The sequence below is a fragment of the Sorex fumeus genome, unplaced genomic scaffold, assembly GCF_029834395.1.
Source record: "Sorex fumeus unplaced genomic scaffold, SorFum_2.1 ptg000032l, whole genome shotgun sequence".
In the NCBI taxonomy this organism is placed as follows: domain Eukaryota; kingdom Metazoa; phylum Chordata; class Mammalia; order Eulipotyphla; family Soricidae; genus Sorex; species Sorex fumeus.
In genome coordinates, this window is record NW_026606089.1 from 1865244 (window position 1) to 1889268 (window position 24025).

At 39.0% G+C, this 24025-nt stretch overlaps 1 pseudogene; it reads right to left on the reverse strand.

Moving 5' to 3' along the window:
* Positions 1–16954: 16954 nt before the first annotated feature.
* On the reverse strand, positions 16955–17055 carry LOC130025891 (uncharacterized; annotated as a pseudogene).
* Between the last annotated feature and the right edge of the window lie 6970 nt (positions 17056–24025).

The window sequence follows — 24025 nt, forward strand, 5'->3', positions numbered from 1 at the left end:
TGTCCATTATCCGAAGAATACCCAGTAATAATCCATTGCCTATTGCTGGTAGGTGCACAGTTGTTGCACCACTAGTTTTGAGGACCCAATATCTCATTTTGCAGGCACTGATTTCTTCCTTGGTTCCTTTTTAGTGATGAATTTCCTGGGGATGGAGACTTTCCAGGAATCGCAACCTTCAGGGAAGACATTTGGTCTGACAGAAATTTCTGAATTGCCCACATCTTGCAGTAGCAGGATTCAAGGACCTGAGAGTAATCCACCACCTGAGCTTCGGGAAAGTTCCCATAATATCTCCAGCCCAAAGTAACCTGGCGCTGAACCCAACTCCAACTCAGGAACAAAAAGTTAAGAATTTTGATCAGATGAAAACTGGGCTTTCAAAACCTCTGGAGACCTACCAGATCCCAGTAGACTTAGATCAATGCAAAGATCTGCAGGTAATGAACACCACTGACACCATCACTCTGAAGCAGGTGCAAGAAAACTCAAGTGGAAATAAGGGGACCTCCCATGCAAAACAGAACAACAAAAAGGAAGCTTCTGAAACTCTGTAAGGAGAACCCAAGGCCAAAATCCAGCCAAACGTCCGAGAATGCTTGCTAGGGGGAGCGGGGATTGTTCGTAATGCTGCAGTCAGTGATAGGTGTCCTGTGACCACGGCCAAAACTAACAGCAAACTTCACAAAGCTGCCTCCAGCAGGATCAGCAAGAAAAAGAAGCATGGGCAGCAGAAGACAAAAAACACCAGAGAAAACTCTAAGAAAGCTAACGAGTGTAAGCAGCCAGGGAAGAAGGTCAAGACAGAAGAAAAGCCAATCATTGTCAAGATGAAATGCAAGAAAAGTCAATCTGAGTTTTTCCAAGAGACCGTTAAAAATCCCCGCCACTACCTAGGCATACACATGCTGGATTCTTTCCAAGTGTTTCATGCTCTGGGGAAGAAGAGTGATCCAAAACCTGGAATCTCTTCACCCTAGGTCCTGAGTAGCTCAAAGAAGCCTAAAGATGTCAAGCCATCCTCAGCTGTCAAGCCATGGCTACGTGCTACAGGGGATGGAAAAGGCCTTGAGAAAACTCAGGTCAAAGCACACAAACCAAGTAGCAGTGCTGAAAAAAGCTCATGTCCATCCCAGTCTGAGCAGCCACCTCCTGGGAAGGTCAAATTGGTACCTTTGTCTTTTCTTAACATGGGGAGTCCCCAAGCTCGACCTGTTCCTCAGAGACGACAATCTGTGGTCTCACATCGTCCTGCTGCAGCTTACCATGCCAAGCCTGGCTCTACCAATGCAGCTCAGCCAACTGCTGCCAATTCTTTCTGGTCAACCACTCCATTTTTGTCGATTCTCCCAAACTTGCTCAGTCCATTTCAACCAACCCATTTTGACCAGGTTTGCAGAACCCTACTAGCCGGCCTATTCGTCACCCCCCAGCTACTACACCTCCTCCCTACAACAGCAGCTGGCACTTCCCTCCAACTGGAACCTCCTCCTCTCTTTGTGGACAAGCGGCAGTCGCCAACCAAACGTCAGAGTACGTTTCTCCTCCAAGACCTCCGTTTCCAACTGATTCCATGGAGAAAGTCCAATGTTCCGGAGCCAGTCATGTCAAAGCCCAACACCAATGAGCAGAGACCAGAGCGTGAGACTATGAAAAGGAAGGCTCAGCAGGAGATTGAGAACGCTGCCAAACACACCTCTTTTGTGAAAGTGCAAAACTTTATTGAGAGGGAAAAAGAGATGGACATCTCTTTCTACTATGGCTACGTAATGGGAGTAGCTGGAATGGTAGGTTGCACTCGAGGTACCAGATGGTTTTCCTAGGCAAACACTGACATGCCATACACCTTTTATTTATTCTAATATATTTTTTCAAATTAAAGAGAAGCATCATAGTTAATTGGTTGTTAATAAAAGTTATGAATTTTGAGATGCTGTCAACTGTGGTTGTTTTTGGGAGTGGCTGGGTGTTGAAGGATGGGATGGGAAAGAATGGGAAGTTAGAGATAGGAAAAAGGGTGAATAGACAAGACTCTACGAAATACAAACTTGGTCCAGGGTTATAAAACCCATCAGATGAGAAATTGCATGGGCCTGATGAACAGTGTGGTAGGGTCAGAGGAAGAGTATAGCCTACAGGGCATTTGCTCTGCAACCAAGATGGACTCAGTTCATTTCTTGCAGTCTTTTATGGTCCCCAGAGACCCACCAGATCTGAAACATGAGCACAGAGTCAGGAGTAAGACCAGAGCACAATCAAGTATGCCCCATACCTGGTTTCCTCCACAAGAAATTGGGAGAAATGGCACGGTCTGCAGTTTTTGGTTAAAAGAATAATATTGGAATAGGCTGAGGAAGGAAGATGAGTCTAAGATGACCAGAAGAAAAGTAAAAATTCTTCCATGGAGGCTGTGTTTATGCCTCATGGCCACTTTTCAAAAATAACCAAATTTGAGACACATCACTAAAAGTTTTTTGTGGTCTATCCATAAATGATGCCTGGGGGATCCGAACTCATACACTGGGGAATAAACCTACAAGATGAGTGATCAACGCCCTCAGAGACATTCAAGGATGACTCTTAACAGGGACAAAACCAAGAGAACAATTGAAGCATGAAGCCAGAAGATCAGCTCCTGGGAGATGCAAGGATAAGTCCCCATGTCCTCGGGCCCTCTGTTCAGCACCCCTAGCTGCAACATTTCACTTATTCCCAGCAATATTCAGAGTTGCTGTTACGGTGACACTTCACTAGCATGTTTTCACAATGCAGTCCATTGCCTCTGTAAGTCTTTGGATTTGTAAACTCACCAAGGTAGCGAAGTCAGTTATCAGGAAATTTCTGGTGGGGGGAGCTCAAATTATATTAGCTTGAAGGGCTGGTCCTTGGTCTTCCATGGTCCCTGGTTCCTGTAGCCTGCTCTAAACATCGCTGTTAACTGCAGCTCACACAAGAACCAACGTCACAAATGGCTTTGGGGCTGCGTTGCTGGAGGTACCGGACTAAGACATGCGCAGTAGGTCACCACTTCCAAAGCAGTAGGTACCGGTTCTCCTTCAGCCTGGAAGGTGGTGGTGGAAAGAGATGGCCCTAGGAGACTCAATGGGGTGATGGATGAATGGGAAGGAAACCAGGACGGGTAGAGAACTGGACAGCTGGTGATCATCATGGGATAGTTGGTGGATGTTTTTCAAATGAGTTAAAATATTATTTGTAAATAAGATTCAAAACAAAAATACGAAAATAAGATAGGTTCCAAAGAACAAGTTACATATAAGACCGAGAGAGCTGAAAGGGCTGACATTCCATGAAATTTACATACAAGTGGTACAATATGGAAAGTATCATGCTAAGCGAAATGAGTTAGAAAGAGAGGGATAGACATAGAAAGATTGCATTCATCTGGGGGATATAAAGTAACAAAGTAAGAGATTAATACCCAAGAATAGCTGAGATCAGCACCAGGAGGATTACTCCATAACTTAGAGGCCAGCCGGGTATCCTAGAGGAAAGGGCAGTTCAGAGAGAGAAGGGAGCACCAAATAAAGGATGTTTGGAGGATCCTCCCAGGAGGGGAGATGCATGTCGAAAGTAGACTATGGACTGAACATGTTTGCCACTCAATGCCTCTTTTGCAGACCACAACACCCAAAAGGAGAGAGAGAACACAGGGGATTGCCCTGCCACAGAGACAGGGGTGATGGGGGGATGGGGGTGGGAGGGATATTATCCATGGTGGTGGAAAATGGGCACTGGTGGAGGGATGGGTATCTGATCATTGTATAATTGAAACCAAAGCACAAAAAATTGTAAATCTACAACTTTAAAAAAAATAAAATATAATAAAGGGAAAAAAATAAAAAAATAAATAAAAAAAAAAGAAAGGGCTGACATTCGTTCTGGAGCTTTGAATCATTCCATTTACTATATATGTTACTTTCACATCACTTAGCTGTGGAGAGGAATAGTGAGAAACAGAATGCCACCAGAAAAGCAAACTGGATGACCACCTTCAAAAAAAGCCAGGTGGAAGGTGTTCACATGGATCCGAAGTGCAAATATATGTTAACAGGAACATATTTTTAGCCAACTCTGTTTGGTACCAGTAACTACTTTGTTGAAAATGGGGGGAAATGAACGCTGTTCTGACTGACCTGACACTAACCAGTCAATAGATTTTCCCAGGAAAGGGTATTTGACTGGCTGGGAAAAGAAAAACATGAAAAGTGTTTTGCTACCATTAATGTATGGCTAGAGGAAAATGATCCCAATCAACTCTCAAAACTAACAAGCTTCAACTCCCTTGAAAGAAAGTTGTATTAACTGAGGAAATAATGCTGGGAGAAAAGTCTGAAATGATGGGAAACAAGACAATAAGTGCAAAAGGAAGGACTTGAATTTTGGCGAAAACAAAGCTTGAAACAACAAGATCTGGTGGGAACATGATTTACTGGGAATGGGATCTGAGGAGGAGAAGAGTAATATCAGGGATGTGAACAAGGAAAATCCAAGTTAAGGAAGACTTAGCTAACTGACTACTCCATGGGCAACATGGTTCCAAGAATACCAGAACTTACCAAGGAATTTACTTTAATTTTCTTTCTTTTATATGGTCAATTGCAACATGTATTCTTTGCCTTCTTAAAACACAATTTGGAGTGTTCATTTCTTTCTCAATATTCTGTTCATTTGTGTAAGCATCTTAAACAACTGATGGATAACAGAATTATTTTATCAGACTTATTTTTTACTTTAATGTTTAGTTGAGATTACTGAAAACTAGGTCTAAAGTGAACTTTGTCTTGATTGGTACAAGTAGAGAAGAGAGGACTAGGGATGGAATTAGAGATTATAGGGTACCACATTTAGTTCGCAATAAAACAAATAAAGCACAGTGTCCCAAATAGACTATTGAAAAAAATATTCATGTCAATTTAACCTGTAAATTCAGCATTTTCTATATTAAATTAAAAATGAAAGAATGTTCCTATATTTGGTCTTTTAAAGGCATTCCAGGTTGGTTAAGGAAACAAACACTGCCTATGAAATCATAGCAACATAACCATAAAAACCTGATTACTACTTAAATTTCCAAGAATGTCTGTGCTAAGAATTATTTCCCTGGATTTCCTTAGTGTACATGATAGTCATATGAATACACCTGTGTGAATATATCGCTGGTATCTAATTTAGAGAATAGATATATAGAGATTAGATCACATAGTTGAGTGTGATCTCAACTTTTCTACACGCTCCCATGCCCCACACACCCAAAGACTTGTACTAATCCTTATAGATCCAGGACTTTTCCTCCTCCCCTCTCCCAGAGTCTTTTAAAATTTCTTTTCAAGTACTAATGTGATGCGCTTTAGAAAATGTTGAGTTAAACTTAATTGTTGTCATTTAGCTTTTAGATAGAGAACCAAGAAAATCTTATTAAAAGTGTATTTTTGTATTCTTTGAAAATGGTAATAAGAACATTATCCTTGAGTCCCTCAATAGACATTATATAAAGAATTTTGTGAGGAATTCCCTGTACAAATCAATACTCGAAGAAATAAATGACTTCTCTGAATGAGGATGAACTGGGACATTTCAAAGTATCAATCAGTGAATCAACCTGAATCATAGCATCCTATAGCTAAAAATGATCTTGATTTAATCTAGTCAACACCATTACATTTTTTTCTTATACCAGCTGATAGCACTTTTAATTTTTTAGTTTTTGTTTATTTATTTTTATTAGTGAAACACCATGAGGTGCAGTTGTAGACTTACATACCTTTGTACTTGGGTTTCAGTTTTACAAGAATCAAGTACCCATCTCTCCACCAGTGCCCATTCTCCACCACCAAGGAACCCAGTGACCATCCCACCCCCTATCTCCCCCACTTTGCCCCAACTCAGGGCATTCACTTTTGCTTTTTCTTTGTTTTAGGGTGTTGTGGTTTGCAATGGAGGTCAATACCATTACATTTCCAAAGAAGAACATAGGCCCCTATATGTTCAAGACACTACTACTGTCCTGCGGTTCTTCCCACCATGTACCCTGCTCCAAGACAGCCCCTTGGAAATATGCTGGGAACGACAACTGGATGTTCCTTTCCTCACACTGACCTGGAAGACTCTTGCTGATTCTCAATCACATCAACTATTTCATTTGTTGCCTGATATCACCTCCTGTCCTTTACTTTTATAAAAAAATATTTGATTTGTTTCTGGAATATAAGAAAAACATTAAATGGACTATTAAACAAAAGCAAAATCAAAATCAAACCTTTACACTCTGACATCAAAATCGACCTTATAGGAGGGGAAGTAAATGACTGAAATGGGTAGGGAAGTGTTGTTAGTTAGTTGTGGACAGTAGCTGGATATTTGACAGTGCATGGAGTATGAATACACAGTTCCAGAGATCAGGAACTCTGTACTTGAAGCGAATACAGTTTGTAAACTTGTCATCACAATTATATGTCCATATGAAATTTATCTACGTATGCTTTGTGCCTTCCTAGCATGTATGTGTTATTCATTCCTTTATCATGGCCTCAGAAATGCATCTGAGGGGACTCGGAAAATTAGTTAAGCCCCAAGTATGGGGAGAGAAGTAGTAAATAATTGGAGGAGGAAGAAATATGAGTTGGAGCTTAAGAGCCGTGTAAGAGGAATATATAGATATGTATGTGTGTGTAAATACACATATATATGTATAAATATATATATGGGCTGGGACGTTTGCCTTACACGTGGCCAACCTGGGTTCGATTGCTCTCCTAATCTCAGAGAGCCCGGAAAGCTACTGAGAGTAACCCTCCCTCATGGCAAAGCCTGGCAAGCTACCTGTGAAGTATTCGACATGCCAAGAACAGTAACAACAAGTCTCACCATAGGGACGTTTCTGGTGCCTGCTCGAGCGAATCAGTGAACAATGGGAGGACAGTGCTACAGTGCTATGGTTAATTCAAACGTTGTTTATGTAAAATATGAAAGAATCAAATAAATATTCTATAAAGCTGATTACACCTATTAAATTAATATAACTTTAAATAGTGTTTAGAAATGAAGTTGAAGAATTTTAAGGCTATAGAAAGATATTGACAATATATCAAGAAACACATGGATTTTTGAGGAGCAAGAACACGTACCTGTTGTCCTTTCTTAAGGTTATTATTTTTGGCATTTATAGAATATGCTTTCCCTGAGTTTTTGTTAATAGCTTCCGTTTTTTAGAAAGCATCATAATAAATCATATTTTTTAAAAAAATTAAAAAAAGTTCTGTTAGTGAGTGGATTCTGTATGTTTGGAACCTGGGAAGTATTTTCCTATGTAATTTACATTAAACATGATATTTATAACAGAAATACCATCTGCAGTACTATTCACAATAGCCAGAAGAAACTATGGTATACCTAGACAATTGAATACTACGCAGTTGGCAGGAAACTGACATCATGAAATTTGCTTATAAATGGATGTACAGGGAAGAATATCATGCTCAATGAAATCAGTCAGAAGGAAAAGGGTATACTGATTGGACTACCCCATTTTTTGGTATAAAAAACCAGAATGTGAGACTAATACCCAAGGATAGCAGAAACACAGGCCATGATAATTGGTCAATGGTTGGACGCTTGCCACAAGTGCTGAAGGCGAGCATTTGGAATAAAGAAGGGACCACTATGACAATGATAGTTGGAAGTGATTACTCTGGGTGAGAACTGAGTCCTGAAAGTAGGTAAAGGAATAAACGTGAGAACCTCTTCCTCTCTGTATTACAATCCATAATGCCCAAAGGATGTGTGTGTGTGTGTGAGTGAGAGAGAGAGAGAGAGAGAGAGAGAGAGAGAGAGAGAGAGAGAGAGAGAGAGAGAGAGGTGCCTGCCATAGTGTAGAGACAGCAGGCTGTCAGGTGGGGTTTGGAGTTGGGAGAGGGAGTGGTGGGAGAGAAACTGGGGACATTAACAATGGAACTGTATACTAGTGGAGGTTAGGTGTTAAAATATCCTATGATTGAAACTGAATCATAAAAAGGTTTGTAATATGTGTCTCCTGCAGATTCAATACAAAAACATGATATTTAGATTCTACCACCATAACTAACCTATGAATTTGCTGAAATTTATTTTTATCACCTTGGCTGGGCTCATTGCATAGATGTCTGTGTGGTAAAACTTTTTCATTTTATTCGGACTGAAGAGACAAAAATCATAGGGTTGGGACTTCTGGTGGAAGGAGAGAAGAGCACAAAACACCCTGTTGACCACACCTCAGCAGGGTCACCTAACTTGCGTGATGACAGACCTCCTTCACTGATTTCTTCTTTTGTAATGTGAAAAAATGAAAAGACTTTGCAGGCTGACAAGGGGTTGTCTCCTCCAGTTCTCACTATTTTCTTTTCCATCAGAATTGTTTAAAGATTATTTGAAAAATTTGGAGCTTAATGATTTGTTCTCATATATTTCCCCTACATGGTGTCAGTGGGCATTGATCCAGGAAGGCCAGCATGAAAAAGTTGAGATGTATGTCTTAACCACCAATGCCAACACTACTATAAGTATGGAATCCAAAGTACAATAGTAAAAATTCAAAATGTGTTTGTCAAGGAAATCGGTGGGAATGCAGGGAGAAATGGGTCATTTGTTGGTGGAGGGATGCAGACACTGGTGGTGTGATTAGAATTGGAATATTGTATGACAAATCTCCAATATAAATGACTTTAAAAATCAAAATTGCCTAAATTTAAAAAAAAGGAGAAGTCGACTTATGTCTATATTTCAAGAAGGCTTGTCTTGGCAAATTTTGGGAGGGAGATCATAGTTGGTAGAGAGAGGGAGAAAGAAAGGGAGAGTTGACAGTTGGGAAGAGAAGCCTGAATATCATGGAAGAGAGGAAAGCTAATCTTAGAAGATTTGGAGCCATCAGAGTTTAGAGAGTTAAATGATGAGAACATTGCAGTTTAGATACTAAAATAGTGAGATTGGTTTCAGTCATCAGCACTGTATACATAGAAAGAGTTCAAAGACCTCACAGATATTCAGGCTATAATAACTAACAAGGGAAGCGTATTTTTCCTGAAGCACTATGTAAGGATAATATATTGCCAGGAAGAATGATAAGAAGTTGGTTCTCTTTTGCACAGATTAATACATTAGAGATGAAAACTTTTATACAAAGGAATCTATGATCTTGTCCTGTTGCTCTGTTTTCTTTCATCATTCCATTCTCCCCCATGACCCTACCTAATCAGAGCTCTCCACATTTCTCAGCAGTGTCACCACATAGCCTCAGAGCATGTGTTAACTGCAGGTAGCTCACAGCTCTCATGTTTGCCCCCCATCCAAGCCAGAGCCATCCTTCTGAAATCAAGGATATTTGCTGAAGGCCCGTTCTTCCTTGAAGTGGCAGTCATGGTTTACCTCTTCTTAATCATTTTGTTTACAAATTTAGATGTATGTCACTATACTAGTGACAGGGATTTTCCAAACTATGGAAAGCATAAACATTTCCATTCCCCCATGAATTTTGGGCTAGTCATATTCTATCCCCTGCTAATAATTTGTGATAATTAGAAAACAGAACTGAAGTAAAAACAGGACATATGTCAATTTGGTCTCATGACTAATCAGTCTTAGTATAAGTATATATTTCTAGAAAAAAAAATGCAGAAGAAAATGAGTTGGTTGCTAGCAAAGAATGCCAAACCTCTGCCAAGAAATCCTTTGAAAATAAAAATTCTGACTATGGACTGAACATGATTGCAATTTAATGTGTCTTTTGCAGACCACAACACCCAGAAGGAGAGAGAGAACAAAAGGGAATGCCCTGCCACAGAGGCAGGGTGGGATGGGGGGGATTGGTGTGGGAGGGATACTGGAATACATGGTGGTGGAAAATGGGCACTGGTGGAAGAATGGGCATTTGATCATTGTATAATCAAAACCCAAGCACAAAAATTTGTAAATGTACAAATGTACATCATGGTGTTTCACTAATAAAAATTTAAAAAAAGTAAAATAAAATAAAAATTGTTTCATCTGCCAGAGATCAGCAGATGGGAACCTGAGTGAAGGCAAAAGATTAAATTGGTTGACTTTTATTTTTCCTTGAGTATATTAATTTGATTTTGGAGTCAATTTATATGAGAGTTCATCAAGACACAGAAATTTTTAGCGCTTCTCTTGTTTAAAAGTATAGTGATACACCATATCTCTATCTCACATTCTTTTTATTTCTGATAGCTTGACACAAAAGATACGTCATAATCATAGATAAATGTAAATTATTTAAATACTTTTTTGATTATGTAAAATTACCTTATAGAATTACATTATAGAATTTCATAAATTTTAGGATTATGCAGAATCAACGTGCATGTATCATATTACACTCACTACTGAAAGGCCTACTCTGTCATTCACCATTGTTCAGTTTTTCCACTTTGATTACACCTTTCCATCTGGTAAGTAAATAGTCTCATAGATCTAAAGTTTGTTTTTATTGCTTTGAAAAGATCAAAATTATGTAATTTTCAACATTGGATGAAACTAGAGGATATCATGCATGTAAAGTTAGCCTTAAGGAAAGGAACAGATACAGAGAGATTTTTCTCATATGTGGGATATAAAGACACACAGCAAGGTAGCAATGTAAGGGGAGAACTGATCCACACAATTGGGTCAGGGGATTAGGAGGGAGGGATTCTGGGGGATTGGGGGAGAGGGAGGGTTTGTTCTTTGAGAGAATGTTGGAATTATGTGTATGAGAAACCATTGTTAATTGAATTATAAATCATAGAATATAAATAATGTTTTAGACGTTTGTCTGTCTCATTTTATTCTTTTAATTTGTTTTCTCCATATTCCACATATGCCTGAATTTGTAGGATGCCTATCTTTCTCTGCCTGGTTTTTGTCACTAAACATAATTTCCTCGTGTTATACATTTTATATACAAATAATAAGAAGATTTCACTATATACAACTAAGTAGTATTCCATTGCTTTACCACCTTTCATTTTCAAAATTTGTGGTTTAAAAGATAAAAATATTTGTTTTAACAATGCTCTGGTGTTTTAAAATTTTTAGTTTAGTGAAACAAAATATATTTTATTGAAAAACCCTTAGAAACTTGTGAAACAGTTGTAGGGTGGAATAGAATATATGTTCAAGCGAGAACAGTCATTTAACAAAACAAGCAAAGAGAGACATAGAGAAAGGAAGCACGGTATTTCTTCAAGGGAGAACACAAGCTTGAGGAACAAGCCCACTCTGCTAGTTTAGGAATAAGAACTTGGATTGGTATGAACTTAACTTGTGCACTTTAGGGGAGAACCTGAGTGAAACTATTATAAGTACGTTCAGGATCATGATACACTGGAGTCTGCACTTGGAGTGAGGAGGGTAGAGAGTTCTTTGGGGAGACCGGACTATAGAGAACAGTAATATTATAACACGAATCATAGTATCTTACCGTAGGATTCCAAAAATATCTTTAAGAGTGGCGTCAGAAATGATAACATTCTTAGGTATTTGGGTTTCCTGTGGAAACAACGGGAAAGCTGAGTTTATTCTCTGGATGCCTCCGCCTGAAACAAGGTCAACAAGTCATGAATGAAAAATTTCAAGTTAGATAGATCAAGGATTCTGATCCCAGTGGAAGGCTAGTTTTCGGGTGGACAATTTCTACTGATGGCCTGATGTAGGTTCTCATCCTGGGATACGTAACAGAAAGGAGGTAGTGACAGGTATCCTCAGAAGTGAAGCCTCTGAGACAGAATTCATTCATGCCAACTTATGGGTTATCAATGTTTGCTCATGGCTGCTACCATTATAACATGCCATTCAATGGTTCTGTGGTTTCAATTTACTGTGTCAATGTAAAGATGAAGTTTCTAAATGGAAGGTAAAAATCTGAGGCCCTCAAGATGATGAATTATGGGGAGGGGGGGAGCTGGAGCTATATTACAGCAGGTAGGGCATTTGCCTTGCACACGGCATACCCAGGTTAGATTCCCAGCATCCTGTATGGTACCCCCAAGCATCGTGAGGAGTAATTCCTGAGTGCAGAGCCAGGAGTAACCACTGTGCATCGCCACGTCTGACCCAAAAACGCAAAGAATGATGATCTGGGGTTGATCCTTAGCATTGCAAACGGCATTATTTTTTAATTTTTAATTTTTTCCTTGCTTGCTTGCTTGCTTGCTTGCTTTTTTGTTTTTTGGGTCGCACCTGGCTATGTATAGGGGTTATTTTTTATTTTTTAAAAAACTTATAATTTTAACTTTTTACCTGTGGTTTAAAAGTAAATCTACCAATGGAACAGGGTTGAATACACTGACATCTTCCCTCAATCATATGCTCATCTAATCTTTGATAAAGGTGCAAGTAATATGAAGTGGAGTAAGGAAAGCCTCTTTAATAAATTGTGTTGGCATCACTGGACAGCTACATGCAAAAAAATAGGCTCAGAACTCTGCCTAACACCATGTACAAAAGTAAGATCAAAATGGATTAAAGACCTCAACATCAGACCAGAAACCATAAGGTACATTGTAGATAAAGTTGGCAAAACCCTCCATGACATTGAAGCTAATGGTATCTTCAAAGATGCCATGCCACTGGCCGAGCAAGTGAAAACAGATAGATAAATGGGACTATCTTAAACTAAGAAGCTTCTGCACCTCCAAAGAAACAGTGACCAAAATAAAAAGACAGTCTACAGAATGGGAAAGGATATTCACCGAATACACATCTGACAAGGGGTTGATATCCAGGATATACAAAATACTGGTTAAACTCCACAAGAAGAAAACATCCAACCCCATCCAAAAATGGGGCAATGAAATGAACAGAAACTTTCTCAAAGAAGAAATCCGAATGGCAAAAAAGCACATGAGAAAATGCTCTACATCATTAATCATCAGGGAGATGCAGATCAAAACCAAAATGAGATACCATCTCACACCTCAGAGACTGACCCACATTCAAAAGAACAAAAGCAACCGATGCTGGCGGGGATGTGGCGAGAAAGGGACACTCCTTCACTGTTGGTGGGAATGTCCACTGGTTCAGCCCTTCTGGAAAACAGTATGGATGATTCTCAAAAAATTAGAAATTGAGCTCCCATTTGACCCAGCAATACCACTCCTGGGAATATATCCCAGAGAGGCAAAAATGTATAGTCGAAGTGACATCTGCACTTGTTTGTTCATTGCAGCACTCTTTACAATAGCCAGAAACTGGAAGAAACCTGAATGCCCAAGAACAGATGACTGGTTAAAGAAACTTTGGTACATCTATACAATGGAGTACTATGTAGCTCTTAGAAAAGGTGAAGTCATGAAATTTACATACAAGTGGTACAATATGGAAAGTATCATGCTAAGCGAAATGAGTCAGAAAGAGAGGGATAGACATAGAAAGATTGCATTCATCTGGGGGAGATTAAGTAACAAAGTATGAGATTAATACCCAAGAATAGCTGAGATCAGCACCAGGAGGATTATTCCATAACTTAGAGGCCAGCCGGGTATCCTAGAGGAAAGGGCAGTTCAGATAGAGTAGGGAGCACGAAATAAAGGATGTTTGGAGGATCCTCCCAGGAGGGGAGATGCATTTCGAAAGTAGACTATGGACTGAATATGTTTGCCACTCAATGCCTCTTTTGCAGACCATAACACCCAAAAGGAGAGAGAGAACACAGGGGATTGCCCTGCACAGAGACAGGGGGGATGGGGGGATGGGGGTGGGGGAATATTATCCATGGTGGTGGAAAATGGGCACTGGTGGAGGGATGGGTATCTACTCATTGTATAATTGAAACCAAAGCACAAAAAATTGTAAATCTACAACTGTAAAAAAAAATAAAATAAAATAAAGGGGAAAAATAAATTAAAAAAAAGTAAATCTAATATTTTTTAGAGTAAATATATGTGAAGAAGAATAAAATTCACGGGAACTATTTAGTGTTCTTAATGATACAGGAGTCAGAATTTTGAGGTTAATTGTATGGGTATTGCATAAATAATTTTTCCCCATTACGTGGGCTGTCTTTCGATCATGGTCACCATTTTTTCTGAGTTGCAGAAACTTCTTAGTTTAATGTAGTCTCAAATGTTTATCTTCACTTCCTCTTCCTTGGTCAGTGGTGTTTCATTCTAGAAGTTTCCCTTAGCTTTAATGTCATGAAGGGATCTTCCCACATTTTTCTCCATATATCTTAAGAATTCAGGTATGATAGTGAGGTCTTTAATACATTTGATCTGACTTTGTGCCTGGCACTATAAAGAGGTCTGAGTTCATTTTTTTTGCATATTGCTGTCCAGTATTCCCAGCACCAGTTGCTGAAGAGACTTCCTAGCTCAACTTCATATTTCTTGAGCCTTTAAGAAAGATCAGGTAATAATAATCTGAGGGCTAGTGTCAGGATATTTGACTATATTCCATTGATCTGAGGCCTGTCTTTATCAGAATATCATGGTATTTTGATTACTAAAACTTTGTAGTAGGATTGCAAGTGTGGGAAGGTGTTCCCTTCTTCTTTTTACCAAAGATTGCTTTAGTTCTTCATGGGAGTTTATTGTTTTGTATGAGTTTCAAGAGTGTTTAATCTATTTCTTTGAAAAATGTTATGGGTATCCTTATAGAAAGTGCATTAAATCTTTGTAGAGCTTTGGGTGTATTGCCATTTTGACAGTGTTAAACCTCTCAATCCATGAGCATGGGATGTGATTCCATTTCCTCATATACTCTCTTATTTCGTGAAGTAGTGTTTTGTAGGGGTTCTTTTTTTTTTGGTATAGTTGCTTAACCTTTTTAGTTGATTCCAATATACTCGATTTTCTGAGGTATTATTGTGAATGGGATTGTTTTTCTCTATCTCTTTTTCCACTTTCATTATTAATATATGGGAAAGCCATGGCATAGAAGATATTGATTTTGTAATATGCTACTTTACTAAACAAATCTATTGTTCCCAGGAGCTTTTTTGGAGATTCTTTGGGATTTTCTAAGTATAGTATCATGTTATCTCCAAATAGTAAAAGCTTGAGTTCTTCCTTTTTTATATGGATGCCCTTGATATCTTTTTTTTTTTTACCAAAATCATATGGCAAGTACTTCAAGTACTATGAAGAATAGGAGTGTTGAGAGTGGGTAACTTGTTTTGTGCCTGATTGTATTCTGGAATTCTATTTCATTGATTTCTTCTCCAAGCCTTTGGTTTTTCCCCGTTGAGAATAATACTTGCTGTGGGTTTATGGTAATTTGCTTTGACTATATTGAGGAAAGTACGTTCAACTCCCATTTTGTTGAGAGTTTTTCATCATGAATGGGTGCTGGATCTCATCAAATGCTTTATCTACATCTATTGATATGATCATATGACTTTTATCTTTATTTTATTGAGATGGTGTATTCTGTTGATTCACTTGAGAATGTTAAGCCATCCTTGCATCCCCAAGCTAAACCTACTTGGTCATAGTGTGTGATCTTTTGTTGAGTTTCTAGATTCTCTTTGCTGGTATTTTCTTGAAAATTTTTGTATCTGTATTCACAAAGGAAATAGGTCTGCAATTTTCTTTTTTTGTGGTGTCTCTGTCGATTTGAGTATTAGGGTGATCTTTGCCTCATAGAAACTATTTGGGAGTATTTCTGTTTCTTCAATTTCCTGGAAAATCTTAAAAATTTTGGAAGCAGTTCCTCTTTAAAGGTTTGAAATATTTTACTATTGAATCCATCTGGGACCTGGACTCTGTTTGGGGGTATAATTTTGACCATCATTTCAATTTCCTTGGTAGTGATAGGTTCAAGTATTCCAAATCTTCTTGGTTCAGCCTTGGGAGGTAATTGGAATCCAATAATTTATCAATTTTTTCAAGATTCTCTCATTTCCTGCTGCCAAGATTCTCAAAATAATCTCTGATGATCCTATAGATTTCGGTACTTTCTATTAGGATACCCCCCTTTGCATTTCTGATTCGATTTATTAGAATTCTTTCTCTTTGTTTCTTTGAGAGGCTTCTCATGGTTTTTTGATCTTATTGATTTTCTCAAAGAACCAGCTTTTGCTTTTATTGGTCTTTTGGATTGTATTTTGGGATTCTAGCTCATTGATGTCTGGTACATGTTTTATTATTTCCTTCCTCCACCCTAGTTTGGACTACTTTTGTTGGTCATTTTCCAAAATCTTGAGCTCTAATTTATTCATGTAGGCCCTTTCTTTCTTCCTGATGAATTGTGGCTGATCGATAATCTTTCCTCTTAACACTGCTTTTGCTGTGCCTCACAAGTTATGGTAGCTCGTGTGCTCATTCTCATTTATTTCTGGAACCTTTTTATTTCCTCTTTGATTTCTTCTCTAAGCCAATGGTTGTTCATTACTTCCCTTAAAGAAAATATTTCCTTGCTGAGCTTCAGTCTGTTTGATCTATCGAGAAGTGACAAAAAAGAAGTGTTGAAATCTCCTTCTAGTATTGTGTTGCTATCAATGTTTTTCTATAAGTCTATTAGAAGTTGTTTTTAATATTTTGCTGGTCTGTCATTAGGATCATATACATTGTGGAGGGTGAGTTCTTTCTGATGTACATATCCCATGATCATTAAGAAATGACCTTCACTGTCTCTGATAACCTTTAGCCTGAAGTCCATGTGGTCTGATACTAGTATGGCCACTCCAGCTTTGTGGAGGTGATATTTTCTTGAAAACTTGTTTCCCAGACTTTTACTTTTAGCCCATGGGTGCTTTGATTGTTCAGACGTGTTTCTTGCAGGCATCAGAATGTTGGTTTCAGTTTTCTAATTCATCTTCCTATTCTGTGCCTCTGAATTGGCACATTTAGTCCATTGACATTGAGAGAGATTGTTGTGATGGGGATTTGTGCTCTCTTTATGTAGAATTTTTGTACTTGTGGGGATTGTCTTAGCTTAAAGTAGACCTGTTCATTCTTCTTGCAACAAAAATATGGAATGCTTTAAAAGTTTGCATATCATCTCTGTGCAAGGACCATGCTCATCATTTTATCATTTCAATTTTAGTATATGTGTTAAAGTTAGTAGGAGTTAATTTTTCCATATTTTTCTCTTCTTATTACTTTGAGTGTTGTCCTTCCTCACTCCTATGGCAGACAATGATTCCTAATCAAGGAATGTATTTCAAAGCAGCATGAATAAATAGATTTAGAACTCTAATATCCCAGCAACAGAAATGTGGTTTTTACCATATTATCTTTTACCATACCTTAGGCATCAGTTTTACAAAATAATTCTTTTGGAAGATGGTATATGAGTTTGTTTAATGCCGTTCCCTGAAACCTTAATTAAGACCATTAAACTAGAGCCTTTTGCTGTTCTCACCTCAGCCCCGTGTACATCTCCAGGAAAAGGTGGATGGTGTTGTCTGCACTTTGACCACCTTGAATGTATGTAGGATTTTTCTCCTGAAGGAGGAGGTGAGAAGCATATTGATGATTTCATTCCACTTTATTACAAGTTCAACTTGAACGGAAGGTGAGACTCATGTGGCTCCTATAAAGGACAGTACAAAGGGTCTCAGTGAAGCTTAATGGCCAACACACATTAACAACATAGATGACTCATAGTAACCTGTGTGCATCCTTGTGTATAGTGAGTTTCATATCTACTGACAGTGATTCTCAGTCATGACACATGGGCAAAACGGATCTGTAATTAAAAATCTAGTTCTCTGTGCCACAAGACTACAGCAAGCATCATCCTCAATGGGGAAAAACTGAGAGCCTTCCCTCTAAGATCAGGAACGAGACAGGGATGCCCACTCTCTCCACTGCTGTTCAATATAGTACTGGAAGTACTTGCAATAGCGATTAGGCAGGAAAAATATATCAAGGGCATTCAGGTAGGAAAGGAAGAAATCAAGCTCTCACTATTCGCAGATGATATGATACTCTACTTAGAGAACCCAATAACGTCCACCAAAAAACTCCTAGAAACAATAGACTCATATAGTAAAATTGCAGGCTATAAAATCAATACCCAAAAGTCCATGGCATTCCTATATGCAAACAGTGAGAGAGAAGAAAGCAACATGAAAAAAACAATCCCGTTCACAATTGTGCCCCAGAAAATCAAGTACTTAGGAATCAGCTTAACTAAGGAAGTAAAGGACCTGTACAAAGAAAACTACAAAACGCTACTTCAGGAAATAAAAGAGGACATGAGGAAATGGAAAGATATCCCCTGCTCATGGGTCAGGAGACTTAACATTGTCAAAATGGCAATACTAGCGAAAGCATTGAATAAATTCAATGCAATCCCTATAAGGATACCCACGACATTCTTCAAAGAAATGGAGCAAACACTCCTGAAATTTATATGGATCAATAAGCCCCCACGAATAGCTAAAGCAATTCTTGGGAAAAAGAGAATGGGAGGAATCAGCCTCCCGAACATTAAACTGTACTACAAAGCAGTAATAATTAAAACAGCATGGTACTGGAACAAAGGCAGAACTGCAGACCAATGGAACAGGGTTGAAAACACTGACATCTCCCCTCAATCATATGATCATCTAATCTTTGATAAAGATGCAAGTAATGTGAAGTGGAGTAAGGAAAGCCTCTTTAACAACTTCTGCTGGCATCACTGGACGGCTACATGCAAAAAAATGGGCTCAGAACTCTGCCTAACACCGTGTACAAAAGTAAGATCAAAATGGATTAAAGACCTCAACATCAGACCAGAAACCATAAGGTACATTGAAGACAAAGTTGGCAAAACTCTCCATGACATTGAAGCTAATGGTATCTTCAATGATGCCACGCCACAGGCCGAGCAAGTGAAAACAGAGATAGATAAATGGGACTACCTAAACAAAGAAGCTTCTGAACCTCCAAAGAAACAGTGACCAAAATACAGACAGTCTACAGAATGGGAAAGGATATTCACCGAATAAACATCTGACAAGGGGTTGATATCCAGGATATACAAAATAATGGTTGATCTCCACAAGAAGAAAACATCCAACCCCATCCAAAAATGGGGCAATGAAATGAACAGAAACTTTCTCAAAGAAGAAATCCGAATGGCAAAAAAGCACATGAGAAAATGCTCTACATCATTAATCATCAGGGAGATGTAGATCAAAACCACAATGAGATACCATCTCACACCTCAGAGACTGGCCCATATTCAAAAGAACAAAAGCAACCGATGCTGGCGTGGATGTGGCGAGAAAAGGACACTCCTTCACTGTTGGTGGGAATGTCCACTGGTTCAGCCCTTCTGGAAAACAGTATGGACGATTCTCAAAAAATTAGAAATTGAGCTCCCATTTGACCCAGCAATACCACTCCTGGGAATATATCCCAGAGAGGCAAAAATGTATAGTCGAAGTGACATCTGCACTTGTTTGTTCATTGCAGCACTCTTTACAATAGCCAGAAACTGGAAGAAACCTGAATGCCCAAGAACAGATGACTGGTTAAAGAAACTTTGGTACATCTACACAATGGAGTACTATGTAGCTGTTAGAAAAGATGAAGTCATGAAATTTACATACAAGTGGTACAACATGGAAAGAATCATGCTAAGCGAAATGAGTCAGAAAGAGAGGGATAGACATAGAAAGATTGCATTCATCTGGGGGATATAAAGTAACAAAATATGAGATTAATACCCAAGAATAGCTGAGATCAGCACCAGGAGGATTACTCCATAACTTAGAGGGCAGCCGGGTATCCTAGAGGAAAGGGCAGTTCAGATAGAGAAGGGAGCACCAAATAAAGGATGTTTGGAGGATCCTCCAGGAGGGGAGATGCATGTCGAAAGTAGACTATGTACTGAACGTGTTTGCCACTCAATGCCTCTTTTGCAGACCACAACACCCAAAAGGAGAGAGAGAACACAGGGGATTGCCCTGCCACAGAGACAGGGGGGATGGGGGGATGGGGGTGGGAGGGATATTATCCATGGTGGTGGAAAATGGGCACTGGTGGAGGGATGGGTATCTGATCATTGTATAATTGAAACCAAAGCACAAATAATTGTAAATCTACAACTGTAAAAAAAAATAAAATAAAATAAAGGGAAAAAAATGCAGGAAAAAAAATCTAGTTCTCTGAGCAGAGTGGGGTTTCTGACATGATTGAACAAGTTTGTAGTAATTTATTACTAAGCACATAAGTATTTTCAATGATGTGTACTTTTCGATCTAAAATTAATTCCAAATATGTCTAAAATAACAGTCTCCTGACCTCGTACCTGGCTTTTCTCACTGGGGCCCCTTGGAGGTGGCTGGGTGAGATTCCCTCACCGCCCTGAGCAGAGCCCCGGCAGCTGAAGACCTCTGCAACCAGCCATAGGTACACTTAAGACCACTCTTCTCAAGCTTGAAGGAGCCTCTTGCATGAAGGAACTGGAAGAGGAACCCAAATGTGCGGGACCGGGGGATGAGACCTCCATGGCTGCTCAGATCAAGACTGTGCCCCCTCCTTCCAGATCCCCCATCTTCTAGTAATTAAGTGTTACAACCACGAACTACCCCTGGATCCATGTAATGCCATCAATAGCCAACATCCAGAGACTGGATCTTATTTAGAAGACAGCAACTCTGATTGTCCAGTTCTCACTCTCAGAGAACCTGGTAGGCTTCTGCGAGTATCTTGCCCGCATGGTGGAGTCTTTGTTTCTGGTCACTGTTTCTTTTGAGGTACATAAGCTGCTTAATTTGAGATAGTCCCCTTTGTTTATCTCTGTTTCCAGTTGCTTGGCAAGTGGCGTGTTATATTTGAAGATACCTTTAGCTTCAATGTAGTGGAGGGATTTGCCGACCTTGTCATCACTGTACCTGCGGGATTCTGGTGTGATGTTGAAGACTTTGACCTATTTTTATCTGACTTTTGTGCATGGTGTTAGGTAGAGATCTGAGCCATTTTTTTTTTTTCATGTAGCTGTCCAGTTTTTTTCTGCACCGTTTGTTTAGAAGGACTCTCTTGAACTACTTCACATTTCTTGCTCCCTTATCAAAGATTAGATGATTATATATTTGAGGGTGTGTGTCAGTATATTCAATCCTTTTCCATTGGTCTGCAGCTGAGCCTTTGTTTCAGTCCCATGCTGTTCTCATTATTATCGTTTGTAGTAGAGTTTGAGGTTGGGGAAGGTGATGCCTCCATCGTCTTTTCCCCAAGAATTGCTTTAGCTATTCGTGTGCGTTTGTTGTTCCATGTGAATTTCAGGAGTGCTTGATCAATTTCTTTGAAGAATGTCATGGGTATCTTTATAGGGATCAAGTTGAATTTTTACAATGCTTCTTGGAGAATTGCCATTTTGACAATGTTAATTCTCCCATTCCATAAGCAGTATATATGTTTCCGTTTCCTCGTGTCCTTTTAAATTTCCTATTGTATAGGTCCTTTACCTCCTTAGTTAAGCTGATTCCAAGGTTCTTGGTTTTCTGAGGCACGATTGTGAATGGGATTGCTTTTTCATGTCACTTTCTTCTCGCTCATTATTTGCATATAAAAAAGCCATAGACTTTTGGGTATTGAGTTTATAGCCTGCAATTTTACTATAAAAGTCTATTGCCTCTAGAGTTTTTTCGTAGAGATTTTAGAATTCTCTAAATATAGTATGATATCTTCTGTGAATAGTGAGAGATTATTTCTACCTTTCATACATGAAAAACCCTTAATATCTTTTTCTTATCTATTTTCTATTCCAAGTACTTCCAGTACTACATTGAACAGAAGTGCCAAAATGAATTTTTACTTAGCACATTCTGTCTGTAAATTTCTATGCTAAGAACGGTGGAAGAAACAGTGATATCTTAGTAATTTACAAGTAAATTATGAAGACAGATAATTTAAAAGAATTTCTTTGTATAAATTTCCAAAATGTGTAGCTTTTATTAAATATATTAAGAATAAATCGTAGGTCTTGATTATACCATGAAGATTAATTTCCTGTTAGAAGTTACCCTTCTAAAATGCAAGAAAGAGACACATTTTGAAAATGTTGATTATTCGTTCATTCATTCAATGAATATTTGTTAGTCTGGTTGTGCAGTGCCTGGAGGAATTCAACCTGTACCCTCAGGTGAGTGCATCAACAGTCTGATGGTGTCTTCATGCTTCCAGATAACCTCAAATGTCCACTGTGCCTCTGGCTGTCTCCCAACAACTCAGGACTACGTTTCCCGAGAAATTAAACTCCCGAAAGATGTGTGGGAGCCATGTTCACAAACCACCCCTGGCTCAGCTATACAAGCTAATGCATTGGTCTTGTTTCAGAGACCCATAGACAAATCTGGAAGATGTCAACAGCCACAGTTAACCTTGGAACTGCAAAAGGCTGAAGACACTAGGGTAAATCGGAGGGAGGCAGGTTAGTTTGGTGCCCACCCAACCAGAACCCAGTGCAGCCACTTTCTCCCACAATACAAAATCGCCACCATGCCCTCCTCTGGTTTCCAACGTCTCAGGATGGCTCTCACTGAAACATAACAGCTGAAAATTCACATATGTGTGTTTTGTGACTGAAATCTGCAGGCTTTCTCTGGGCAGGATGGGCATCCCACAGCCACTGCCCTGTACTTATGGAAGCCTCAGCAGTCATTTCCATACCTCAAAGCTACTCCAACCTTACCTTCCTGATAAAAATGCTAAATTCCTTGAAAAAACTTAATGACCTCTTAGTACCTGTATGAGACCCTTAATGCACAAAATAAAAAGGAGACAAAGAGAAAGAATTAAAGATCCTGCCATAGAGACAGGCTGGGTTGGGGGTAGTTTGTTGGGGGATGGTTTTAGGGAACCAGGAATATTGGTTTTGGGTAATGTACACTAGAGGAAGGATGGAAGTTGGATCGTTGTATGACTGGAAGCAAATTATGAATAGATTTGTAATGGTCTATATCACAGATATTCAATAAAACATTAAAAATACTGATGGAACTTTAAAATCCAGCATAACTATTTTCGTGTTCTCTGTAGGAAAAAAATGTTACTCACTTGTGTGCCAATAGCTTGTAGAACGCTAAACCCAAAGATATATCAATGACTGTCTTTGGCATGAATACTGTAATTGCAGCTATGTTATGTTTTAGAATCAGTACGTGGACAAGACGTCAAGAGGAGCAGTGGCAAAGCGCATCAATGTTGAATGGATAATGTTTCAGGAGCTTGCAAGGGAGATGGGAAGATTTGGCATGAGTAAAGGGAAGAAACAGAAGAGTGAAGTACTAATAAGTATCATGAGAAAAATGCAAAGGAGGACATTTCCTGGCAAGTGTCACACTCTATTGAGCTTTGGGTGAGGATAAGTATTAGAAAGTATCTTTCCCATTTAGTGGTAAAAAGGTTACTTTGATGGGTATATTTAAAATTTACTTTAACGATTAGAATCACTAAGAGGTACACAGTTACAAAGTTGCTCATAATTGAGTTTCAGTCATCTAATGTTCTAGAACCTTTCCAGTATATTGGGGCATTTTTGAAGGAATATCCCTGGTGCGAAGACTAGGGCATCTGAATCTTAACACATTTCACCAAATATATGATCTGTACTCACATGATTTACACTGTCTCCCCTGCTCTTTGATTTATGTTTTCATGCAATATTTCCTTGTGAACCTCACCTCAATTGGGGCTCCCTATTTAAGACAAGCACATGTTTCTGGGGTATTACATTATTTTTGGTTGCTGGGAGAGTCTGTTAAAGCAATGCTCAGGAGGTGTGGGGGCCCTACAGACAATTCTCAGAAAACGTGGCCATGGTGCTTGGGGTCCTCCGAGGCTATACAGCCTTTGATACTCTGGCAATCATGTGGTGCTGGGAGTCAAATTGAGTGCATGTGAGACAAGTTCCATAAGCACTACACTATCTCCTGCGGCCCTGGGTATTAGATTTATGTCAGCATTCTGAGGTCCTCCCTTTTGTCAGAAAGCAGAGACTTGTGCAAGACAAAGTGGAAGAGACTTTAGGGTTTAGCTAGGTTGACTGAGTAGACGGTGATACCATTAAGATTGGAACAGAAAGTAAAAATAAAACA